This window comes from Phyllostomus hastatus, unplaced genomic scaffold (assembly GCF_019186645.2).
Source record: "Phyllostomus hastatus isolate PE091 unplaced genomic scaffold, TTU_PhHast_1.1 phas_scaffold_93, whole genome shotgun sequence".
Taxonomy (NCBI): Eukaryota; Metazoa; Chordata; class Mammalia; order Chiroptera; family Phyllostomidae; genus Phyllostomus; species Phyllostomus hastatus.
The window spans coordinates 23,407,080-23,419,133 of NW_025334042.1; the positions used below are offsets into that span (position 1 = coordinate 23,407,080).

At 51.9% G+C, this 12,054-nt stretch overlaps 1 protein-coding gene across 1 annotated transcript in view; it reads left to right on the forward strand.

Moving 5' to 3' along the window:
• Positions 1-864: 864 nt before the first annotated feature.
• VDR (vitamin D receptor) overlaps positions 865-12,054 on the forward strand; it is a 55,471-nt gene continuing 44,281 nt past the window's right edge. The window contains exon 1 of the mRNA XM_045830079.1: positions 865-949. The gene's annotated coding sequence lies outside the window, so the exon portion shown is untranslated. The remainder of the gene's footprint in view (positions 950-12,054) is intronic.

Sequence of the window (12,054 nt, forward strand, 5' to 3'; positions counted from 1 at the left end):
ACTTTAAGGAGGAAACCATGTCTTTTTCATCTCTCCGCTAGCATCTAGAGCGGTGCCTACCTAACACATTGACAAAGAAACAGAGTAATTTTTAGCCCAAATGTTCTAGGGCGAATTTTCCGCATCCATTTACAATTCCAGGTTTCGAGATGTATTCTTCCTCTGCTCTTCTCTTCACACTAATCGTCAGTTGGTAGGGTTGGGGGGAGGTGGGGGCCTGGGGACCAGGGCCCGGGGAAACTAAGACTAAGCTCACTTGGAAGAGGTTCGCGACGGGCCAGGAACGTGGTCAGTCGGGTCACGAGTGGGGACGACGATACAACTCCACTTCTGCCACGTTTTCCGTTTGCTCTTTTACTTTAGCGTGTGGGGTTGAGCTGAGCTCCCTGGCGCTCTGCAGAAGTAACCGCGGCGCCCGGGATTTCCCAGGAGCGCGGTGAGAACTGTTGGTGCCGACAGCAGGCGCCCCCCAGCGCCGCGAAGACGAAGAAGTCCGGGCCGGGTCAGCCCAGGTGGGGGTGACGCACCTGAAGAGGCGTCCGCCGCAAGCTGGGTGGAACCACAGCAGCAGGGAGTGGGGGGATACATCACAGATGATCCAGGCGGAAGCGCTGATGTGCACATACATGAACATCGAAAACTCTCACGCACGGAGGACAGAAGCATGCTTTGCCTTGTGGACGTCAGTCGTGGAGGACTACAGCGGGCAGAGTCTCTCAAACCACAGTGCCATGGTTGATTCCAAGTCCAAGATGGTTGCTGTATCGATGGAGCTCTTGGCAAGCAGAGACTGGACCTGTGGGCGGGGCCAAGGAGCGGGGGCGGGCATGGGGCGTGGCCTCGCGGGGGCGGGGCCAGGTGCTGGGCTGTCTCTGCTTGTCAAAAGGCAGCAGCCGAGCCCGAGGCGCCGGGAGCGCGGAGCAACGTGCCCACCAGCTCGCCAGACCAGGTGAGGCCCCGGGCGCGGCGGGGAAGGGGGTCCTAATGTCGGCATTAGGCCCATGTGTGGGCGTCGGGATATCAGGCCTGAATGCCCCGGTGCAAGCACTATAGTCTAAGTCACAGGGGCAAACTTGGTGACTAGGATCTGGGCTGTCGTGCCATGAGGCTGGGGCACTGAAGGGACACTGTGATCTGAGGAACAGCTGAAGTTTGTGCCAGGCTGACGAGGGAGCAGCGACCTCTTTGGTGCTCAAGCAGCTTAACGCAGAAATGCTCCACTTGCACAGTGCTCAGCACTTGGGCGACAAGAAGCATTTGTTTCCTTCCTCTGTTGAGGTGCCTTGGCGTGGAGTGGAGGAATACGAAAAGGAGAGACTGGCTGCTGATGGAGCTAAGTTTCTAAGAGTGGAGTGTGTGTACCCTTATTATCTCGTAGGACCCAGGTATGGTCACCTGCTGTCGCGGAGCTGGATCTTTTAAGTAGAGTATTTTTCTTTACTTGACTTATTTATTTATTTTTTTAACAACCAATGATTTTAGACATAGTTGGCCTAGGGCACTGGACTTATTTTTCAGGAGATATCCATAAATGTCCAGCAGAACTCAGGGAAAGGCATCTAATAGAGGAGGGGGCTCAGGGAGTAGTTTCTGTTTGGGAAGTGAGAGGCTGGCATGTGGTGGACCATGAGTGAGGAGGATTCAGGGGAAGTATCTAGGAGGGAGCATGTGGTCTCAAGGGAGCAGTAGACACTGCCAGCCTCCCCCATGGGCTACTGAGGCTGAGACCCAGGCTGTCTGGGCTGAGGGAGCCCTGGGTCTCTGAGCCCCGGCCCTTCCCGCATCTACTCCTCCTCCTTCTCCTCCTCCTCTTCCTCCTCCTCCTCTCTGTGGTGAGTGAGTCAGCCTCCTGTCTGGGCTCAGTTGCAGCCAGAAGGGCCAGAGCCCAGGCAGGCAGTTGGGCAGGCATTTTCGGAGCATTGCTGAAGTTCTTCTGGGCAGAGTTCAGCTCTGCTCCAGCTCCCTGCTGGAAGGCTATCTTCCTCATGGCTAGTGGTGGCCACTTCTGAAGAAAACACCCAACACAGCGATGATTATGGGATGGCAATGATATGATTCCAGAAGGGGTTGTCTGTGAAGGGATTATGGCTTTGTGGTAAATCCACATCTCTTTTCCTTCTAGGATCAGGAAGTGCATCCCAGCACCAGAGACTTTACGAGCCCCTCATGTCCTGCCTAGGGATCTTATTAGCTGCCCATCTCTGTTAGTGAGGTGGGTGTGCACAAGAAACAGGAAGGTTTGGGACTAGGGAAACCATGATGCTGGCAAAGAAGGTTCTAAGCCAGGCTAGAAACTACGGGTGGTTTGCTGAGGCAGAAATGGATTTTCTGGACCCAGGAGCCTCACCTCTATGAACTGAGAGTGCTGTGCATTGGGGGACCTTCCTCATCTCTACCTTGTCCAAGTGTTGGAGGGATTGTGGGTCCTTCTGGAATGGTGTGCAGTTCAGCCTGGAGATAGTAAGATTGTAATATTTTCTCCAGCTTTTGTTTTGGGTGCTTCAGATCCATGAGCAGAAATAGAGGCCCCAGAGCCCGTGGCCCCTCACTCAACTGGCCTCTCTGGACCCATTTGAGAAGATTCCACAACCAGACTGTGGTACTGACTCAAACTGAAAAAAGGCTGGGGAATTCACAGTCTGTACTCCAGCTGGTCCCCTGGCTTTTGTTTGGCTGGCCCCTCATCAGCCACAGCTTGGACCCTTTCCATGGTAAAGGATTAGGGAGGACGGCAGAGAAAAAGGATAAGAAGAACAGAGAGTGGGGTAAGGAAGGAGTGAGAGGAAGAGAGCTAGAAAGCTTTCCTGACTGCTCAGAGCTCTTAAGCCAAGACTTTACTTCTGTAAATACTGTGGACGGCCTGATGCTGTTTGGGGTACACTGGTTATTGGTGTGTAGGGTTTCTCAGTCTCCTTCCCCTCTTCAACCTCAGAACTGATCTCCTTTTGGGACTAAGTCCCAGAGGAAGCACCAGGAAGCCCCCTGAACTCCCATCCTTCACTTCCAGAAAACCAATGTGTTCTGAGAGGAAGGCCTGCAGCTCAGTGGGCCAGACCAAACGGTTGCCCCAGACAGGACGTTCCCGTTGCTCAGTTCTTTACCCCACATCCTTAGGAGGCAGCGGCTGTCCATCCTGGCTGAGATCCGCCTCTGCTGGGAACCTGCCGTCGTCAAGGTCTAGCAGTCGGGTTCTAGTGTCCAGAGAGCTGGGGTCAGGAGCCCTGGAAGTCTGAGCTGAGACAGCATTCTGGTTTGTTACTGGGTGGGATGCGTTATGGGACTCTAGTTCTCCATTTGTCACTCTGCCAAGTCCATTTTGGGTGCAGGTAGAGGGAAGTAAGGAAATGACAGGATTTCAGGAGGAGCCTCTTCTATGCCCAGCACAGTACCTGGCCCCCGAGGGATGACAGGAAGCAGAGCCCACCAGACCAGGCCTCTTCCCCGAGAAGCTCTGAGTCTTGGATGGGCAGCTCTTCCTCCATTACTGTCCAGTTCTGAGGGGATCCAGCTGGGCAGAAGCAGCCTAGCTGATGCTCCGGACCACCAGGATCTCATTCTACTTACATTTCTCTCTAATTGCCCCTTGACCTTCCTGTGTCAGTGCCTGCCTGGGTGTGCTGGAGAGTGACCGTATAATTTATTCCCTAAACTGTGAGACTTTTGAGTGAGAAGGGGTGCCATTCATAGTTATGTCAGCACAATATACCAAAACTGTCCAGGGAATAGTGGCACAGTTATTCTAGTGAATGCCATTTGAGACCTAGTGGAGTTCACAGAGGGGAGATGGGAGGGAATGGGTTTAATTAGGAAGAGAAAAGGAGGGTGGTGTTTAATGAGGAAGGGAAGATGGAAGTAGCTTAATTCCAAGAGCAACCTCAACCTCCCTCCCCCCACTCCAGGCTGCTCCCCTGTGTTACTGGCCAATTCCACTCTCCCCCCTGAGGGCAGTGCTGCTCCCAGCCACCCTTTCCCAGGGCCCAACCTACCGCTCATTCTGGTGACTTCCTTTCACCCTTGACTGTGACCGGCTTCACCTTTGGCTTTCCTGCCCCACCCCTACCTCAGACAGGGACAGCGAGGCCTGCCAGTTCCCCTTCAGCTGCCCCTGGGGGAATTGGATTTATAATAGGGCCAAGTCTCAGCCCTATGCTTCCTCTTCCCTCTTTCCCCATTTCTGCTTCCCAGATCTCGGGGGTCACACCATTCCACAGGAGAGTCCAGCTCTAAATCAGGTAAACAACCAGGAAGGGAAGGGTAGTCAAACCTTGCCCTTGTGGAGGAAGGGCACGGGTCACCTGTGATCGGGTTCCAGGGAAAAAGGAAGCAGAGCGGAAGCCAGAGCCAGAGGGAAGCTGCTGGTCAGGAGTTGGGGTCAGTGTGGTGGCCACTGGAGTTTGACTCCCTGGTCTGGTGTGTCTACTGGGGAAATGGTCCAGGGTGGAGACGGGCTGTTCTTGCTCAACCCAAGCCATAGGCGTTGGTGGCGGTGACTGCATCCTGCCCTGGTGATATGTGGAAGAGAAACTGTCCTCCCTTCTGTGCTGTTGGTTCTTGTGGTCCAGATACTCAGGGTGGGCTCCCTGGAGAGTCCCCAGGGGAACCGTCTTTGAGTGACTGGGAGGTCAGTGTGGAGGGGTGGGGCCTCCTTGTAGCCTGCAGTGATTCCGTCTACCCGTGCAGGAAGGAAGTCATTCTCATGGCGACAGATGACAAAGGCAAGTGAAGACCTCTTGGGAAGTCCCGTCTTTTGAGGTGCCTTATGGGGAGGTGGGAAGGGGAGAGACCCTGCTGGACCCGCAGGGGGAGGGGTGTCCGGGAGGTAAACGGCAAGAGTGAGAGGCAGAAGCAGCAGGCTTCCGAGTGTGTCTGAGTGTGTGTCATGCTTCTGCAAACCTGCCCTGCAGGTCCCGTGCCCGGGAATAGACCAAGCAGTGTTCCCAGAACCTGATGCCACACAAAGTCCCCATTCTGCGCAGGGGAGAGTCCTGGTCCTCAGCAGGGCGTGGGCAGCTCTGCCAGCGGGAAAGTGGAGTTTGGGCAGGACCCAGCAGCTGGTTCCTGGGAAGCTGCTGCCTCTCACTGGCCTTCTGACAACAGGTTGAAGCTCTGAGGTGTTAGGCAAGGTGTGACACTCAAGGCACCGTGGGGCACCCGGGAGGCCGGAGGCTTTGCTGGAGACACATCCAGTGTGTGCCATCTGCTGGCACTGGAGTCAGAGCTCCAGGAACAGCTACTCCCTGAGCACTCAGCTCGGGAGTCCCAGATGCTGTGCTAGGTTCACGGCCTGCACAGCCTCCTGGGCCTGCCACAGCCTCGAGAAACAGAACTGCTAGCATGATCTTTTCTCACACGGGAAGCCGAGTGTCAGTGAGACTGAGAAGTGTCCCTGGGTGGCACAGCTGGTGAGTGAAAGTGTTAGGACTGACACTGGGGTCGGTCTTTACCCCCATGGAACCCTACCAGCTCTGCATTTATGGACAGCTGCAGGGCATTCAGGGCCATGTCTCACACAGAACAGGCCTGCAATGAATGTTTGTGAGCGGCAGGGTTAGATTCACTAACTAGTTTGAACAGGTTGACCTGGGAGCAAGCTTGGTTTGCCCAAAGGTTACTCTGGGGACAATGGTGTTTCAGAAGGAGGCTCCCTCTGCCAGCACCCTCAGGTTTCTGCGCCTCTCCAGCAGTCCTGGGTACCTTCCTCAGGTAGAAATAGCTGACAGGAACCAGAGGGAGAGGTGCTCTGTGCAGAGTGATTGCATGGAGCAAATAAGGCTTGAATGGTCTAGAAGGCAAATAAGAAACACTCTTTCACTTTCAAACAAGCCATCGTGTCGATACTCTTCTATGAGTTAAGTATACCAAGGAAAAAAAGGCCATTTCCCCACTGTTACCTGGGAGCTATGTTCTCCTTCTTTACCTCCTCCCCTCCTGGCTTCCCCTTAAAGAATGCTCTTGAACCTAGCCCACCCAGATGGAGAAGTGGCCTCCAACCTCATCTGACAGCAATAAATGTGTCTGCCAGGCATTGTGCCCACAACTTTGCTTGTCTCCTTCCATCATCACAGCTTCTACTTGGAGTAAGTTCCAGTATTCTCTCCAGCGTGTATATGGGGAAAACAAAGTTTAAAGAAGGGCAGTAACGTTCTGATAGCTGCAAAGTTGACCCTTGACTACTGCTCTGTACTGCTGGCTGGTGCTGGGCCTGGCCTTCCAAAGTACTCTAGTGCCAGAGCCCAGGCACAGAGGCAGAAAGAGGAGAAAATGCTCAGCCTACGACCTCAGCTCTGGATCCCAGGGTTCCTCAGTGTACAGCTGAAATTTTAGGCAGTGCTATCACAAGCCGTGCCAGCAGCCCAATGGAATGCATTAGACATACTTGGGGTTCAAATCCTGGCTTTATCACTTTCTAGCTTGTGGCCTTGGGCAAGTTTCTTAATCTCTCCAAATCTCAATTTTCTCATCTATAAACTGGGGGCTATAATAACCCCCTTGTAGGAGGGTGTAGGGATTAAACACAACATGAATCAAGTGCCTCCTGGCATGAAATAGGCCTTTGAAAAGCGTGTGCAGACAGTCATCCAGTAGATATACATCAAAGGCCTACTGTGTGCCAAGCACTATTCAAGACACTGGGAATTTAAGAGTGAAAAGGAAAGATTCTTGCAGTTGTTGTCAAATGTGCTAGACCAGAAACTCACCACTGGAGAAGTCCCTTTAGAATCCAGGGATGTCTCTCTGGGCTCAACTTGGATTAGGCTCACTGATTTCTCTGCCTGTCATTTGTTAGCTGATGAGCTTGGGAAAGTTGTTTCACTTTTCAGATTCTTCAGTTGTTTTTGTTTATTTCTTCAACTGTGAAATGCATCCTACACACACACGAGTGTATAATTTGTTTACATATCGATTAGAGAGTAATAGAAACCTGTGTCCACCACCTGAGCTGAGAACGGAACATGAACAATAGCCTAAAGCCCCCCTTCCCCTCCTGTTTGCATCTCCTTCCTCTCTCTCTACCCCACAGTAAGTAATATTTCGAATTTTGGTTAGTTATTTCCTTGCTTTTCTTTGTAAGTTATCTGTGTATGATTTTACAAAACAATACATTTAGTTATACATGTCTGTGAAGTTTACATACATTTATGTTTTCTGTGATGCACTTTTTTTTTTTTGACTCAATATGTTTCTGAGATTCATCCATGTGGATACACACAGTTGCAGCTTCAAAGTGAAGAACACATGGTCTTCACTTCGGTGTTGTGTTCCATTGTGAGAATATGCTGTGTTTTGCATCCTCCTTCTTGTTGATGGACATTTGGGGTGTTCCCAGTGGGGCTCTTATGGTGGGATAATGCTGCTTAGAATACGTTGAGCTTTTCTCCTGGCACATGCCTAGGAACAGAATTGTTAGCTCACATGAAAATGAAATTCCGTGTTTGGCAGTACTCTACAATGCCAAACTGTTTCACACTGTGGTTGTACCAAAACAAAACAAAACAAAACACACACCAAAAAACCCCACTCCTTACTGTAGTGAATAAAAGTGCTCTTTGTTTCCCAGTCCTTTCAATACTTGATACGGACTTCATTTCTCAAAGTTGTACCAGATGAGTTTCTGAAGTCCCTTCCCACTACGATAATTGTGTGCCTGTCTGATGCGTCGTGCCCAGGTCGCTCCGGTCCTGCCACGGTCTGACCGGGAGCCCTGTGCAGAGCCTCTGGGTGCCATCGAAGCCTTTCCTTACTGGGCTTCCACCAGCAGTGAGGGAGGGAGCCCAGGGCTCTACATTGTCCCCCACGCTTGGAATTCTGTTCTGATCGCCCAAGGGCCTGGTGTCGGTGCTGAGCCCAGGTGCTCAATGAACACCCACTGAATTGCATTTTTGTCAGGTGCATTGAGAGGGACGTGTACTTTCCCTGGGCATTAATTTTGAGAAAAGGACGTGGAAGTCACAGAACCCTTGGTGAGCTAGCTAATCAAAGCACACGGGGCAGGGGACTGTGATGAGATTTATGTCTGTCCAGGACTTGGTCATTTCAAGGCTCCAGGTGAGGTGAACTGAAGTTTAATAGTCTCCTCTGACTCTGAGGAGAGTTCAGAGTCTGGCCTTGTTCTTTGACCCTCTGACTTGTCCAATTTGAGAAGCAGGGAGTGGCTGAAGGACTGCAGGGGAGAGAATGGAGGCAGTGCCATGTGGAAGGAGCATAGTGCCCACAGAGAACCGGGGTGCTGGGTTTAAGAGGTGTTAGAAATACCCAGCGTCCCGGCCGCCACATAAACAGATATCTGCCCACTCACGGAACAAAAGAATGTGGCTGGCTGGGCAGTTGCCTGGGCCACCCCAGCCCACAATCCTGTAATTACTCATCTAGTCTGTGCCTGTCAGCTCCAGAGGCAGGGAGTACCTCTGCTCGGGGCCTTGTCCTGGTCACCAGGCCCATGCTGGGCTTGGGGGCAGAGCCCCACCAACTCTTCAGCCACCTTCCCTCCCCCAACTCTGTCCCAGTGTCTCTCTCTGCATCAACCTTTGACCATTATGAAGCTTACATGTCATATGATAGCCGACGGTCATAATCAACTAATGATTATTATAACTTACTGCATTGCAGGCACTGTGTTAACTGTTTTCATGCATTTTATGCCTCTCAATGATCTTATGAAGTAGATGATATTATTTTCCCCGTTTAAAAAAAAGAGGCAACTGAGGTTCAAAAAAGTGGCTAAATTTCTTACCCAAAGCCATCGAGCTCCTAAATCAGAACCAGAACTTAAGTTCAGGTCTTCCTAAGTCTTGAATGTATGCCCCTTCTTCACCTGCTCACTGTCTCTCCTACACGGTGTCCAGTCCTTCAGTTCAGCTTTCCCCTCCCCCACCCCTGTCTGAGGAGGGCCGGGAGAGAGGCAGCAGGTGGTGCCAGCGGAGGGTGAGTAGGACAGTTCCAGGCTGGCCAGGATGATGCTGGAAAACACCTTCAGGGCAGAGTTCTTTGTTCCAAGTGGCTCTGAATTTTTTGGCCTCTGCCAGGGGTGGGAAGTTACTTCTGTCCAGCCTATTTGGCAAGCACACCAACATCTTGGGTGCCATGATGTTAAGAAGTGGGGGATGGGTTGCCTCAGGTAAAATTCCATTATAATGAACCTCATCTGAGATCTGAACAGCTTTGTTGAAATGGAATTATGTTAACACATGTGCAGTGGAAGAAGTCAAGTATGCAGCCTGGGAACCTGGAGGTGAAATGGAGCTAATGGGCCATGAGCGTCTCCTAGAAGGGCTCTGGGAAGGTTCGTAGCCTAGAAGGAAAAGAACATCCCCAGTTTCTTCTTAAATGCTAAGCTCCTGGATGGTTGGGGCAGGGCCTAGAGCGGGGAGCTTATGCTTAACTCCACCTGCCAGGGCTGTGGCTGTCCAACCCCGCTCTGCTGTGAGCCCCAGAGGGCCAGTCTGAAGCCCACCTCACAGGCGTCACCATTCAACACTATACCTAACCCATCGGAGAAACAAGGAGAGGTTTCATGAATGGAAATATGTTTGTTGGTAGGCCAAGTCCCCTGAGCAAGAAAGGAGATGTGAAAGGCAATTGCTTTGTGTAGCTATAACATCTTTAAAGAGCTGGGCTGCAACTCGGATAAATGCTTTCTAGTTATTGAACCAAAGGCGTGTAATAACAAGCAGGTGCCTTGAGCCAGGCAGGTACTGTGTGGAGCAGTGACATGCGTGAGCCCAGGTTGTCAGTTCTGGTCACACCACTGGTAGGGAAGGAAGGCGGGAGGTTCACACCCAGGCAGCCTGTTCTCTTCATTGTCTCTGACCACAGAGCTCCACCGCCACTGTGGGCTGGTTCGGGGGGCTAACAAGTGAGGCCAGAGGGGTGCGAACCCTGGCGGGAGGGACCAGAGGGCGTAGCCTGGCCTATAGAGGCAGCTCGGTCTCAGGCCAGTGGGGTTGCCACTGGAACTGCAGCCCGGTGTGGCCAAATTATCTAGTTTTTTTAATAGGAAACTAGACATCCAGATTTTTTTCAAAAGTGCAGTCTCTCTACTTTTTAAATAGCGGCAACTAATTTAAAAATGTATAATTACCCGGCTGGTGTGGCTCAGGGGATTGAGCGCGGGCTGCAAACCAAAGTGTCACCAGTTGGATTCCCAGTCAGGGCACATGCCTAGGTTGCAGACCAGGTCCCCATGGGGGCGTGTGAGAGGCAACCACACATTAATGTTTCTCTCCCTCCGTTTCTCACTCTTTCCCCTCTCTAAAAACAAGTAATAAAATATTTTTAAAAATGTATAGTTACTGGTAGCAAAGGGGGCCGGGTGACACACAGAAGGTGCGCACAGTCAGGTGCAGCCTGCAGGCCCCCAGCGTGTCCTCTGGCAGCTTCTTCCTCTAACAGGTGCCTGTCACATAGAGTGGGGCCAGGTTCTTGTTTGTGCAGGATTTCTTCCCAAAGGCATGGATGATCACTCTCCATGGGCGCTTTGTAAAGCCGAGTGGTCTATTTTTTTTTTCTGTAGAGTTATCATGAAATCTTTCAGTCCGGTGAGATCCCACAATGAATCCTCTCCTTCCTTCCCATCCTCCCTCCGTCCCTCCTTCCTTCTTTCCTCCCACATTCTGTTTTCCCAGTCAGTTATTTTCCCAATGTATTAGAAAGAAAGGTCTGAATAAAAAAAATGGAAAGAAAATTAACAGGAAGAAAAGGATCTGTAGGCAAAAAAAAAAAAAAAGTGGAATGTTCTGGAGGACTTGGTGATGTGCACTTTGGGCCCGCCCAGCTGTGAGGACCTCACGCTGCCAGAGAAGATCGTGCTGTGTGGACTATTTCAGAGTGTTTTCTCACAGCCTCTGCTCAGCTTGTCTGCTTGACACTGAACCTAGTTCTCCTCCTTCTCTTACATATCTGGGAGGACACTAGTAAGCGCATAACTAACATTTTTATGGAGTGTAACGATTTTTATAGCACACGTGAATATCCCATCTCTGCTAGTGCAGCAGTCCTGTGAGGCGGGCTCGGTGAGGAGCGGTGCTTTCGTTTTCTCTCCTCCATCCCGAAAGAGAGCAGCAGGCGTGGAGGACTGACACCCAGTGTGCAGGGACCCACGGGCTCCCACGGGCTTTCTCTCACCTGCTGTCCCCACTCCTCCCTTGGGCTCCACCAGTGGAGGTCGGTGGGGCTGCTGGTAAGTCCTGAGCCCCTGACTAAGGTCTCCACTCCCCTGGAAATTCCTATCCAGGGGGAGTGTGAAGTGGGCATGGAAAAGGCCCTGAACGGACGCTGGTGGCCAGCGGCCAGCCTTCTCCCATGCCTACACCTACTGCTAGTCACCCTGAGCTATTGTTCCCAAAGCTGGGCAGAAAATAGCTCACTAGGGAATTATTTTTGTCTCTGTTAAACTTCAATCCCAGGCTCCTGAAGAGCCTGGCTGCAGAGTGTTTTTCAGGTCAGGGGGAGTTCTGGGAAAAGTAAGAGGTTGGGGGGCAAAGGGGAAGTAGTGGGTGGAGGGGCCGCCACCTCTCCCCACAGGGCAGTGATGGGCCACGGCCACTGGCCTCCTCCCTGCCCATCAGGCTGCCCGCCTGGCAGCAACTCCAATGGACAGAGTGGAGCCTGCCCAGCCAGATGGAGCCGAGTTTCACTCACAGCTCCTTTCACTGAGCGCAGGCTGTGAGCTGGCGCATCAGATTCCTTCTCTAGGGATGTTTGCCTTTGCTGGAAAGAGTGTTGAGTGAAGGGACAAGGAAGTCTGGGCCCCCATGTGGAGGCCCAGGTGGACAGAAAAAGGGAGGGGAGGAGGCAGACAGCTGACTGCTGAGGAGAGAAAGGTTGTTCCTCTGGAGACTCTGGTTTAGTACCTCCTAAAGCAGCACTGAATGCTGCTCTGTGTAGCAAATCTGTGCCATCTTTGCCCCGGGCACCAAAGAAAAATGAGGAAGAGGAAGATGGCTAATGGATAAGGCTGGGGGACGGGGTTTGTAGCTTGGAGAGATGTCATGGATTACCACAAAAGCAGTTATTTCATACCATATGGTGGCCCTTGGAAAGAATCCTCCCGAGAGA